Below are 13,995 nucleotides of genomic sequence, written 5' to 3' on the forward strand. Positions count from 1 at the left end.
GCATACAGTTGTAAACAATCAGTAAATATGGAGAGAATGATGAACTGGTGCGGGAAGAGCAGGAGGAGAGGAACTACCCAGCGACAGCACTCTCTATATGAGGGAGGAGAATGTGTGGAGAAGAATATGAGGAGGAGAGAGGAGAGATAGGAGAATAATGACGTTTAGGCCTTCAGACTATAAGGAAGTCACGGGGGCACTGGCGATTCAGTCGGCGAGGAGTATTAGGGATGTCAGAGGAAGCGAGAGACAGTACAAGAGGATTAGAGCTAGTCGAGAGAGTAGTATGGAATTTTTGGTATTTAGTCTTGGCGAGTTGGTCTATGAAGGGAATGTTGAGGTCGTTGAGGAAGAGTGAGGTTAGTCACCGTAGTAAGGAGCGTCAGCTATCTGTCGGCAGTAGTTTTGACTGAAATGTCCTGTACCGTCCGTATGTTTGTAGGTTTGGCTGAACCCCAGACAGCTCTAGTCCCGTAAGTCCACATAGGTTTGAGGATAGTGTTGTATATTAAACGTTTGAGTTCTATGGGCAATTTAGAGCGTCGTCCAAGTAGTCTGTAAAGCAGTTTCGCACGTTTCGTCATTGCTTGCCTTTTAAGTCTAGTGTGTGTGGGTTCCACGTGAGTCGTTTGTCTATGTAGAGCCCAAGGTAGCGCACCAGATCTGTACAAGGGAGAGGATTGCTATTGAAGAGGACAGGTGGACAGGAGCCCCGCCGGAGAGTAAATGTGGCATGCTGTGGCATTTCTGTGGGTTCATTTTAATCCGCCACTTAAAATGAACCCACAGAAATGCCATATTTAAATATTTAAAAGTATAAAGCTGAGCGGAAGTGCCCTCTTTATTGAATACATTTTTTTGTGATAACTGGTGATTTTTTTTTCAGTAAAAATTCCTAGTTTACAAAAAACTTTCATAGTTTACATTTTAAAAAAAAAAAAAAAAAAAGAAAGTCGTCCGCTAAAATATAAATGTATAATACGCGCCTAAATACTGGGTATTTCCGGTAAAAACCTCTAAAAATCTGTTATAACGGAAGGAAATAATAGCCAACAGCCATCCAGGGAATATTTCTAACACCAAAAAACCCTTTGAACTAAGATGGAAATATTTGTTAAATTAAACTTTACTGAATAGACCAATTAAATAAAAAACGGAAATTGCATTACCATAAAACATAAAAAGGGACAATGAATATCGTAGACAATAATAACCGAGCGTAGAAAGGATTGGAATTAAGCAAAATGAATAAACGTTTGTGGTAACTTAGCAACTGAATTTAAATGAAGTCCGTACGAAGTAAGAAAGCATCTTTTTGTCGTCCATAAATGGTACCGAAGTGCCCATCCATCCAAATGTGTACAATGAATAATTTCTATAGAAAATCGAAACTTCCTCTTTTGTGTGTGTGTGTACGTATGTGTGTGGTAAACCCAAATTTGTTGCTTTTTAGTGAATAAAAGAGTCTTATCAATGTGCTTAAAAGACTTTTTATAACCAAAGTTGGAAGTCCATAAGAAGTTTACAGTTACGTGTTCCTTTCAATATTTTATTATATTGTAATTAAGAAGTTTTAATGCATGTTCAATGCAAATGGATTCACCGGAAGACGTTCTCAATAGTGTACGTGTATCTGTACGCGCTTTTACGGGGGGGAAAAAAATTGGAGGTTCACTTTACGGCAAGATTAATGGCGTGATACCGGAAATTGGTAATTGCATGCTTCTTGTGTTTTTTTTTGCTGCATTTTCACGCCTTACTATTGGACGTGGTTGCAGGGGTCCCCAAACTACGGCCCGCGGGCCACATTTATCCGGCCCCCGCCGCGCTTTCGGAAGGGGTATCTCTTTCACTAGGTAGTCAGTGAGAGAAGCACTATATGTGGCGGTGCCGCCGTAAAGCGCTGCGTCGCTCATGTACAGTACTACTTCCGATGACGCGAGATGCACGCGTCACCGGCTCCGAAAACAGTGTAAAATAACAGCCAGAAGTAGGAAGAAAGGAAAAGCACTATAACTAAACCAGACATTGGACCATCTCATTAGCCAAAAGCAGGCCCATAGTTCCCACAGAAATACTGGGCAGTTTGTTCGACTTAAATTTACTTGTTCTTTATTTGAAATATTCTATTTGTTCCAGTTTTTTGTTTTTTGTTTTACTTTAAAATAGTTTGTTTTATAGTCCGGCCCTCCAACGGTCTGAGGGACAGTGAACCTGGCCCCCTGTGTAAAAAAGTTTGGGGACCCCTGTTGTAGTGTAAAACAAAAAAAAAGTGGAGGAGAAATGGAAGTGGAAGAAGAAGAAGACGGCTGAAAGAGGAAACTAAGCGAAGAAGACAAAGGAAGTGAAGGCTAGCAAAGATTCCACAAGAAACAAAAAGAGCTCTGGATGAAACGCCACAGATTTAATTTCCCATGAAGTATGTGCCCTACCCTTCTCCTCACCGACCCCCACCGCTAGGCCATCTTGTGGTCTGGGAAATCTCTGTGTTCATGGAACAATTGAATTTGCGTGAAAACTACTGTGTAATTGGACTGTCCGTTACACTATCGGCCACGGCTTTTCTTCTTTTTTTCCATTTTCCATTTATTTTTTATTATATTTTAAATATTTCAATTTGTAGTTATATCTATTATGGTTCTTTTGAGATGAAACTCTCATCCGTACAGTTGAAAATCAAGAAACCAGATTTTGGTGTAAACCTGGACACCACTTCCGGTTGCAACCTGTACACAAAGAGGTTCTAACTTTTCTCCAAACTACGAACGTTTAAGTCATCTCTTAATTACTTTAGTAGGAATCTACTCATTTCCTGTTAATTCTCCTTAAAGAATCCTTAATCGATTTTATGGTCAATTCAAGGCTGGTTTGGGATTGTCTGGGTGCCCTGAAGGAAATTAATGACCAAAATAAGGTCTTTCTAGTGTGGATGCCTGGTCATTCAGTACATAAGGGAAACGAAGCGGCCGATTTATTGGCCAGGCGAAGGCTCTGCGGGATACTTCGTTGGCCTGGAGCCCTATTTTAGGGTCTCCAAGTGTCTTAAGTCTGCAACCATTAAACTGTGGGTGCAGAGTAGGTCTCAGGAGTGGTGGCAAAGCCACCACTGGACAGAGACAGGCGAAGGAGTTCATTAGAGGCTATTCGCCAAGGCTGACTGCAGAATTAATCCGTCAAAGCTGTATGGAGGGAAGGGAGTAGCTATGAGGTTAGCATACTGGACTCCCACGCGGAGGTCCCGGGTTCGAATCCAGCTGCTGACCCTTAGATTTTCTCTTCCTAGGAGCTTCTTACAGCTCACTGTCCGGTGATGGACAGTGTTGTCTGTAACGAGAGAACACTGTTCGGAGGCCGGCAGTGCACTGAAAAAAGCTCCGGGCGCCAATAATCTTAGATGTTGACGCGCCTTAAATCATAAAAAAAAAAAAAAAAGCTTTGTGGGTTTATAAGGATATTTGTAGGCCGATTAACTGGGCACTGCAGGCTCAGAGAACACATGCATTGCCTGGCAGATGATAGCCTTCGCAGGGTTCTGTCAAGTGGTGGAGAAGGAAACGGTACTGCACTTGTTGTGTCCAGTGCAAGGGGCTTGTCTGGACTAAGGATGTTACTTCTCTGGGGGGAGGAGCCTGTGAGAGCTTTACCCAGGAGCCGCTCTCCAGAATCAGGAGTCTAATTAAAGGGATGAGCTCTAGAGTAGTGGGAGCCCTAAATAGAGCTAACGGGTGCTCTTTTTGTTTCTTGTGGAATCTTTGCCAGCCTTCACTTCCTTTGTCTTCTTCGCTTAGTTTCCTCTTTTAGCCGTCTTCTTCTTCCACTTCCCTCCACTTTTTTGTTTTTTGTTTTTCGTGTTCTCAAGGTCACCCCCAAAACGCCCCTCACAAAGGTCACAACACTCTTTAAGGCAATTGTTTTTAAGAGGTACGTTAAGCTTCCCTCTACTCTAAAGTATCAACTAAGTACCTCATTTCCGTAGTAATATTGATGACTAAATTAAATTTGAAATTTAAAGCGGAAGTGCCACTTTGACAAATTTTTTGTTTTGTTTTGTACAAATAATTTTCAAGAACGTGAATTGAGCAAACAGGAAATTGTGTACAGGGTTTTTTCCGTTTTTTTGTCGTCTAGAAATCTTAAAAAAATTATCTTGCTTAAATACAAGAAATTCCCACCATTAGTAAAACATTATGCGGTCATGTACAATTAAAGAAATATATTTTTATATAATTTTATTAAACATTTCTGTTCTAGTACTTTTTTGTTTTTTTTTAGAACAGAATATATATATATATATATATATACGTACAGACAGATAAACTGCCTACAAGTCTGATTGGTCTTTATAATTTTTTAATTAGTAATTAAATTTTTTAATTAAGATGCAGTTTCCCATGAAGAAAAGCTAGAAGGAGGGGAGAAGAACTGTTATGATAGACGCATGCGTAGGTAATTTTTTTTAATTTTTTTAAATAGAATGAGAAACAAAGAAGAAGTTTGTCTCAAAAGACAAGACACGTGGAAACTTTTATATAGATATCCATGTATAATAATAATATTTATATGGTTATATTATATATAATTAAAACTAGATGAAATCATTACGCGTGGGAGTTGGAAAAAGTTAAAAAAAAACACGAACACACAATGTTCATGGAGAAAGATGATTAAAAGAGAAATAGCGTTAAAGAAAAGAGAGAAGAGTGTCTGAAGTGTGTTTGAAAGAGAGAAGATAATGCAGGAGATTACAGGTTAAAGAGAGTGAGATAGCGCACTTCGCGTGGAAATAACCGACTGCCGAGAGTGTAGGCTAGAGTGCGATGAACTAGCGGGTGAGGAGCAATCAGAAACTGTAGAAAGAGAAAGGATCTGAACTCCTCCAGCCAGGCCGAATTACCTTTGCCAGAGAGAGAAGAAAGAAGATGCGGTAGGAAGTAGGAAAAATTGGTAGTATTTTGCCACAGGTCATACCATTTTTTTTCCTGAATATCTTCCGGTTTTAATTAACTTTCAAGTTTACCAACTTTGCTTTAATACAATCAATGGTTTAACAAAAATCTGTATTAAAAAAATTACCATATGTTGAAAAATTAATACCATTTTCAGTAATGACAAACTTTATTATTCCGAGCTTTCGACCTAGAGACTGACCACGAACAGACAAGACAGAAGACACACCAACCAATGATGTAAATCATTGTAAACTTTGTAAATTAGCCCTGAAGATGTCCTAGACCCTAGGTCGAAAGTATCGGCAGAATAAAGTTTATAATGACTGAAACTGGCAGTTAATTTTTCATCCTATTGAAACTATGATTCAGTCACCAAAAATAATGAACAGAAATTACCACAGTTTTTAAAATATTTGCGGAGCGGGGGGAAAGGAAATAGATCAGTTCCAACATTATACATGTTTCGCAAAAAAAATTACGAGAAACTGTAAAAAAAACTATAAGGTACACTTCCGGCCAGATATTTTCATAATTCTTATTTAAGGCGCGCCAATCACATCCTGACCCAGAAGTGCCCTTAATAGAATTTAGACGTTAGAACATAAAGGAAATAATTAGTGACGTATTAAAAAAAAGGATCCAGTAAAGTTCCTGTAGAATGATTTTGGTCTAATTATTGTAGGATCATGTGTACGCCCTTAAACCGGATATGATTATGTGTTTCGCAATTTTCTCCCAACTTTAGGACAGAGGTGATCACTTCCCAACAAACTCACCACCTAGGGAGATCTAGGGCTCAAGGTATTTACTTCCTTATATTCAATAGCTAAATCCTACCAATAACCCAATTAGGCTGTCTTGAAAGAAATCGCTGTAAATTGCTATCCCTTCTCCAATTCATTTTGTAGGTCTCAAGTATTAGACTGGACAGAGACAGGCGACGAAGTTCATCAAGGGCTATTCGCCAAGGCTGCTGACTGCAGAATTAATCCGTCAAGGCCGTGTGGGGGCTATAAGGATAATTGTAGGCCTATTAACTGGCCAGAAAACACATGCATCGTATGGGTCTGGCAGATGATAGCCTTTTGTAGGTTCTGTCAGGAGCAGGAGGAGGAGGAAACGGCACTGCACGTGTTATGTCAGTGTGAGGGCTTGTCCTAGCGAAGGTTGTTACTTCTCGGGAAGGAAAAAAACCAAGGCCTGGTGAGCTTTACCCTTTATTAAGAATCTGATTAAAGGGTACGAGCTCCCTAGAGTGGTGGGAGCCACAAATAGATCTAAAGGGGTCGCAGTGGCATAGGCCTATTAAGGTCGCCCTACTAGAATCTTATCTTACAGGTACCAGTAATCCCACACAACGCCCCTCACAAAGGTCAACACTCCTTTAAGGCAATTGTTTTTAAAAGGTATGTTAAGCTTCCCTCTACTCTAAAGTATCAACTAAGTACCTCATGGATAGCCTCTGTAGGTTCTGTGCAGGAGGAGAAGGAAACCGGAACTCCGAAAAATAGGTTTAGATGCGATTTTGTAACTTCTACATCCAATTGAAGACCTAACCTTCAATACCCACTTTAACTGTTGTGGAACAAAAATATTTAATAAATGCGAAGTTTTAAAACAGACGAACAAAATAAATAAATATATAAACAAAGAACCAAAAAAGAAAAACCAGTTTTAAGCTGGTCTTGTTCTACGCAACAAAATGGTGGATCAGATAAACGTAAAAAAAAATATTTAAAAAAGAACGCTGGACTACTTCCTGTCGCGCCCCAAATATATTATTTATGTATTTTGTAAAAAATAATTTCATATTTTAGGATTTTCATTCATAAATATATTAATATAGAAGTCAATAAAAACTGCATACTTCCTGTTCGTTGGAGTTCTACCTGAAATCCTATGGTTACATCCGGTGTTACTAGCCTAAGAGGAAAAATAAACTGATAGCTTCCTCTGATTAATTAGAATTTAGAAGGGGGAGAAAAAAAGCGGAAATACAATGTCAGATTACTAGTGTTATAATTTTTCATTTGAAATATTGAAACGTAAGTTGATTGTTCAAGGGGAAAGAAAAAAAAATCCTTTATAACTTGGGCTTGTCCAAGAAACAGGAATAACCGGAACTTCTGGAAGAGAAATGCAGCAGCAGAAGAGAAGCGAGTCAGAGAGAGATATGTTTATTAAAAAGGAAAAATATTCAAGAATTAATAATTATCTGAACATTAAATATTTTACGAAGTATTGTTTACACCTTTTGTTTCTACTTATTTTTTAATATTACGCACAATTTTTTTTGTAAAAATAAAGACAGTATCCGTTTATACGTATTGCATTGGGTAAGACACAAAACCGTGCATTATACTCAAATGGTCCCTCCCATAGGTTAATGCTGCACCTAAACCAGAGTTATATTTTCAAAAATTTGTATTAAAATTCAATTTTCATTTAAATTGCCCAAAATGTTTTATTAAAAAAAAGCACGTAGCTGAAGAAGCGGAATGTATTAAATGAAAGGTTAATGATTTTCTGTATTTCCCAGATGCATACCGATCTGTGTGTTCAATTATTATTATTTCTTTTTTTCAACAATTTCCAAGGTCCTTCTATGGTGTGGTTTTTAACCTGTTTGTTCATGGTGAACGAGGATTGTCTTGTACACTGGTACAATGTACAATCCAAAAAAAATAAGAGCAGGAGGAGAGTTTTCCTTTTAAAGAAAATCATTTTCTGAAAAAACTGGTGCCATGGAAACGGAAGAGAAGATTAAAAAAAGAATGTACCACTTTGTGATTGGTAAGGAAGTGGTCTTAAAATGCGAATACCCTACGACTTACGAAGCCCTATAAATCTCAATAACAGTACACAGATTCTGTTCTTCTATTTGTGGGGAATTGATGTTCTACAGCAGGGTTGCTGAACCCAAATTTGCATGGCCTAAGTGAATTTTGGTAGTATAGATAGAAATAGAAATAGAAAAGAAATAGAAATAGAAAAGAAATTTATTATTCTGGGACAATTGTCCCCTAAGAATAAATACAGGAACAAATAGAGGTCTTAATAGTTTGGCCTGTGATTAAACAGAAAATAAATAAATAAATAAGTATTTACAAAAAGTGAACATAAAAATAAGCAGAAATTAAGGAAATAAATTAAAACAATTAGAATTTCGGAGGAAGCTGAATAGAAAGTAGATAACTGAATAGACGGGATTTAAAGATAGATAGGGTAGGAGCATGGCGGACAGATGATGGCAAGGAGTTCCAGAGAGAGGTAGCGCGAATTAGGAAGGATTTGTCAAAGGATGAGGTACGGTGAGAGGGAATATAGAGATCAGATGAGCGAGATCTAGTGTTACGGGAATGGATGGAGAATTTAAACCTAAGGAGTTGAAAATTATAGGAAGGCCTTTGAGACTGGATGACTTGAAAAAGGAAAGAAGCCAAAAAATATTGGCGGCTATAGACAGGAAAAAGCCACTTCAACTCATCGTAGCAGTGTGAAATGCGAGAGTCTCTGGAAATGCTGAAAATAAATCTTATGAAGCAGTTCATGAGGCGCTTGAGCTTAGCTTCAATATCACCAGAAAGACCGCCATACATTAAACAACCATAGTCCACCATAGATAGGGTGTTTCCCCTGTGAGGAACGAACGGTAAGGTTTAGGGAGCGGTCATTCCAACCTGATGGCTTCCACTCTCTTCCTGAGGGTTCCTCAGAGAGAATCTGGATTGTTTCCAATTAAGTCTTGAGAGACAACTCCTTTCTACTGAAAAAGAGCTGCAAGAGTAACCAAACTTGAGAAGTTAGGGAGATAATAGACGTGGAGGGTACTAACTTGAAAAAAATTGAGGAAAAGAGTATAGGTATGCAAGATTTATCAGGAGAGAATCCCTATCCATGCGGGTTTACAAAAGGGAAGCGTTAGGCAGAAGGAGGAACGAATATAGACTTGAATGGAGTTTTTGAAGAAAAGATTACACGTCAGTGTACTTTGAGCGGAGGAGGCAACATTATTGGTTAAGGAAAGCTCTAATTAATAAGTCTAAGTCCTAAAAAAATTTCTTTTTAAAGTGTTGGTTGTCTTCATATGAAATAAACCCAACTCCTCTTGCAGTGAAGCCATTTGGGTTCATCAAACTACTATAAAGCTCTGCTGCAATAAAAGAATTGTAGACTATACATTGGGTATGATAAACCACGAAGCGTCTAACGAAATCTACCTGCTCAGACCCTAATATATTATTTGTGTTAAGTTAAACCCAAATAGTAGCCACAACTAACGTGTTAAAAAACTATTGTACTATAAGAATGGTGGAAAAGCCCTTGGAGAATTTTAAACTAAAATAGTTTCTCAAATAAACTTTCCTCACAAGCCCTTTTGTATTGCATGAAAGGTTGGAGATTCCTAGGGCATATTAACTCCTATTTATTATAGATATTAACAGCCTGTACTGGCCCTTTTATGTTGATAATTTGGCCCTTTGAGCATGAGTATTATTATTCGAATATTGAAGGTTCTCTAGATAACCTGTCAGTTCTCTTCCTCTTTGAACTGCTTCTACTTATCTACTTTGAACTATTGGATTGAATGTTGCGAGGTTTTAGATCGATAAAGTCAAATAACTTGTCCACTTAACATTTTAATGGCCAAGCTGTACTGTTTCAATGGTTCTTCTAAGATACACCTATATTCTTGTAGCCTCGGTAGTTTACAGAAGGTCTTATGCAGCAAAAGATAGATTTTTTTTTGGAGAATATGCATCTCTTATTAAGGTGCTGAGGTGATACGAGCTAACCAGTGCGGTGGCTTCTACAAAAAAAAAAAAAAAAACACCTTCCTCAGCTCTGACAGAGAGAGAGGTCCCGGATTCCTTCAACGTTTCTCGACGTGTGAGAGTGTAAAGACAACTAGAGAAAGTAATTGTTTCGAAAAGCAGAAGCCTACAACAGGCATTTGAAGAAATGCTTAGTCAATTTCCAACTGTATTTCGTCTTTGACTCTGGAACATCATCTGAATTTCCTTTTTTTCTTCGTTTACCATAATCCGGATTGTAATTTTCCACGAGAACTAGTCAGATGTGCCTGCCATGCGCTAGAAATCGTATCATTTAAATTACATAGTGTGCAACTGGTGATCCAGGAAAATTCTATTTGACTTAACTGTTTGAATAGTGTTAATTTAATTTCATCGACAGAAAAAATGGCAGTTTATGGTATGAAGAAAGTGTTCTAAAAAAATAAATAAATGTACCTTAAAGTTCATCAATTGTAGTTAAAGTACCATATGTAATAAAATGTACCTCATTCTTTAAAGAGTACTTACAAATATAACTGCAAAATTACGCAATATGCATAAAGTGAAATTATGCTAAAACATTGATGGGAAACCTGAATCATTTTTGCTTAATACATAGAAATTGTAACGTAGTTATTAAATCCACCAAATTCCAGTAGAATATTGTTGAAAGAGTTGCCATTGGGTTGAAAGTATCAAATATAATCGCTAGCCAATAAAAATAATTGCTTTACCAGCATACTCTTTGAACGCAAGACAATTCTCTGCAGCATTTTTATGTCTGTTGCATTTGAAATAGCTTCCTTGGGCAAGAAATATGTTCTAAATAATTATACTTAAAATCTATGTCGTTCTTATTATCCACGCTAACTGCTGAGTCTTCCAATTATAGTTGTATGCCGGAACTTATATGGTTTCTTAGATTACAAAAAGGAACTAAGCTTCTTTTTTTATTATGTACATAAGTGTTAAAACTTCTTTTAAAGTAAAAACAAAATTAGATTTCTTTAAAAACTCAAAAATGAGTAAAAAAGTTCATAAGCAAAATGATTGCCAAGTATTTACTTACGGTTAAAAAATATGCACGCCAAAAAGTTAAAAAATTCAGCTGACGCTGCTACTGCACTCTACAGTGTCCCTAGAGAAAAAATAAGGGATCACTGAAGAACATAAAACTCTTAAAAAAGTACATCTTATAGTAATAATCTAAAAAGCATTAACGTAATGACGTGATTAACAAAGATTTAAATGGAAAAGAGACCAGTAAAGCTATTTAAATTATGCAAATTTTAATAATTAAAAAAGATTTTTTTTAATAAAGAATTTCTAAGACATGAACTGGATAATTTCAAATGAATTAATAAATACTGAATTCATTTAAAGCATATTTAAAATATTTATTAATGTTAAAGCCAGCAATTAAATGTCCCCAGGGCGATTGCATTACTAGATTTAAGTTCAGATGAACTTTAAACTGAATCTTTATAATTATTTATTGGAAAAAATTATAAAAAAAACATTTAAAAATCAAATAACTGAATATCTAGATGTAATTTTTACAGAAAACTTCTCTTAAAATGTATTGAATGAAAATCTATAATTGAAAAAGAAAATTAAATTCAACTTACCACATTGAGACGGTTCAAAACTTAAGACTTAATTTTTGATAGATCAAATTTATTTTCAAATAAATAGAAGATTTTTATTAAAAAATAATTTTTACACTTTAAAAATGTTACTTTTTTTCACTTTAACAAGTAATAAGAACATTAATATCACAATAAATTACATTTTGAAAAATCGTAGGACTAGGATCTCCAAGAAAATGGCGTCAGTCTCTTTTAAAGAAGATCTCTATGCCTTGAGGAACTAGAAAAAAAAGGAAGTTGAAAATTAAAAAGAAATTTAATAAAAAATAAGATTATTACCAATAAATTCTAAAAATTATTCTAATTATGAAAACAAACTTAAAATTAGTTAATAAAAATATGAAATTTTTAATTTTTCAATCAGGTAAGAATTTTTTGTGTTTTGTTTTCTTTTTAGATAAATATTTATTATTAAAAATAATTTTTATAAATTTTTAAGACAAAATTTAAATTTTTTAAAAAATTAATCACGTTTTTTGCTATATTTCATACAAAGCGTTCTCAGACATCGCCTGCACTTACCATCTCCGGCAACCATGGACCAAAGTTGGGAACTGTTTAACAAGCTTAATTTTACTTAATGTTTTATAAGGTAAGTTTGATAATTCTTAAATAAAATACTTAAAAGTGAATAGAGTAAATTAAGATCTATAAAATTATGATATTTTTTAGGATTGAAGTATTAAAAGTAATCAGATTAATGAAGATTAAGTAATTATTCAATATGGTGTGCAAGATGAGAACTGAATATCACAATTATTAGTTCAGTTTTCTCTTTTATTTAACCTTAGATGTAGCAATCCATCATAAAAATGGTAGTTTTACTTATATTTTCAAAAGATTTAAGAACTTTTCATAGATTATTGTAATTTTACTGTTTGACAACTCTAAGATGATAAAGACTAGATTTGAATTGTTTGGACTAGTCTGAATCGTCCATTTTCTTTCAAAGCAATAAAATCAGCCACACATTTTGGATTAATCTTTCTTAAATTTTTGATTTCAAGATCACTTTTCTGTAATAGTAACGTTTAATAAGTTAATTAAGAAAAACATACCAGTTATTCAATTTTTTGGTTCTAATTACTTCAATCTTCTTATACTTTAATCTAATATTCTTAAGTTTCTTATTGAAAATATTTAATTTTAGATTATTTGTCCATCATTTTTGTTCGATGAAACATCATTGATTGATGTTCACTTCATTGTAAGTTATGAAATTGGTAACTAAAATCAGTAAAAACTACAAATTACTTGTACTACATTAATTATACGAGTATATAAATAAAATTTAAGTTTAGTACATACCTTGTTTTTTATGAACTAATTGTCTAGCTTGAAATAAGCCTTTATTTTTAATTGTAATTCGTTTGTTTGATGTTAAGTGTGGCCAGTAAGATGCACGGATGGAAACTTAATGTAAGCAGCTTACAATCTGAACTTGAATGAACTTCATATAAGGAACTGAAATCATGCAATAGGTCAGTACATTTTAGTAATACATATATTTAAGCTTACAGATCAAATGTTACAATTTGGTTATTTAAAATTGTTGAAATTTTTCACTTGAGATATTCTTTTAACTATCAAAGAATTAACCAGCACTTAATTTTAATTCAAACTCTCAATTTAATGGTAAAATAATGAAAAATTGGATGAAATAATCACAGTTAAAGCATACACTCGTGATTGAACTTCACTATTTTCTAACCTTAAAATAGGAAACCGTAATGAGCCACAATTCTTTAGCACTTTACAACTTGTATGATGTAATAGGTTCTTAAAGAAATAGTGAACCTTAACATATTAGTCTACAATAGAAAGGAGACAAATAAATATTCAACTTAATGCCTTGATAACCTAAAATTGCACCATGCTACGAGACTTAATTCGTTACTTGAGCATTCTGACACCGAAAGCATTGTATCCCTACCATAATGCTTCGATACAATTCGATTGTTATCACAACAATTGTATATTTCTTTGCAGTAAGATCCTTTAGGGAAGTATTTTGACCATTGTAAGCACATTAAACTAGTTAAATGAAAATGAATTAACTTACAAGTGATTTATTGTGCCATATTGTTAACTTTTCTTTACAATTGCAATTCCACAAAAATGGAATGTTCACCATGTTTCAAGAGCCACCCCTCCTGAAAACGTAAAAAGTAAAAACATTGTTTTTAGTTAGCTACTTATTAATCGATTATTCAACAATTTACAATTTAAAAATTAGATTTATATGCTTAAGGTTATTAATTTTATTTTGAAAACTCTCCTTACCTATTTTGGATTTTAAATGTTTAGATTCTTCTTCTTTAAAGACAATTTCAGGACAATCTTCAGGTTTTTTTTGTTGTTGCTGTGATTCTAATTTTCAAAATTAGAAAACTTACCTTGTGATTTTGTTTTAAATTGTTAGAAACATGATACAATTTAGTGAAAAGAGCTATACCATTGTGCTATTAATTTCTGTTAATTGTCATCGTTTCTTGCAATAAATGTTCCTTCTGAGAGAAAATAATGAACATCCACAGAAAAAAGTGTAACAAAGTCCATCTACTTGCTGCATGTTATTCAAAATACATCCTCCATAAGTTC

General features: G+C 34.7%; 1 long non-coding RNA gene across 1 annotated transcript; it reads right to left on the minus strand.

Moving 5' to 3' along the window:
- Nucleotides 1–11,441: 11,441 nt before the first annotated feature.
- On the minus strand, nucleotides 11,442–13,322 carry LOC141460633 (uncharacterized). The gene is made up of 4 exons (XR_012462262.1): nucleotides 13,106–13,322; nucleotides 12,703–12,858; nucleotides 12,453–12,621; nucleotides 11,442–11,614 (listed from the first exon to the last, which is right to left on the minus strand). It is a non-coding gene; the product is annotated as an uncharacterized lncRNA (long non-coding RNA).
- Between the last annotated feature and the right edge of the window lie 673 nt (nucleotides 13,323–13,995).

This window comes from Rhodnius prolixus, unplaced genomic scaffold (assembly GCF_049639745.1).
Source record: "Rhodnius prolixus isolate KJV_2025 unplaced genomic scaffold, Rpr scaffold_6, whole genome shotgun sequence".
In the NCBI taxonomy this organism is placed as follows: domain Eukaryota; kingdom Metazoa; phylum Arthropoda; class Insecta; order Hemiptera; family Reduviidae; genus Rhodnius; species Rhodnius prolixus.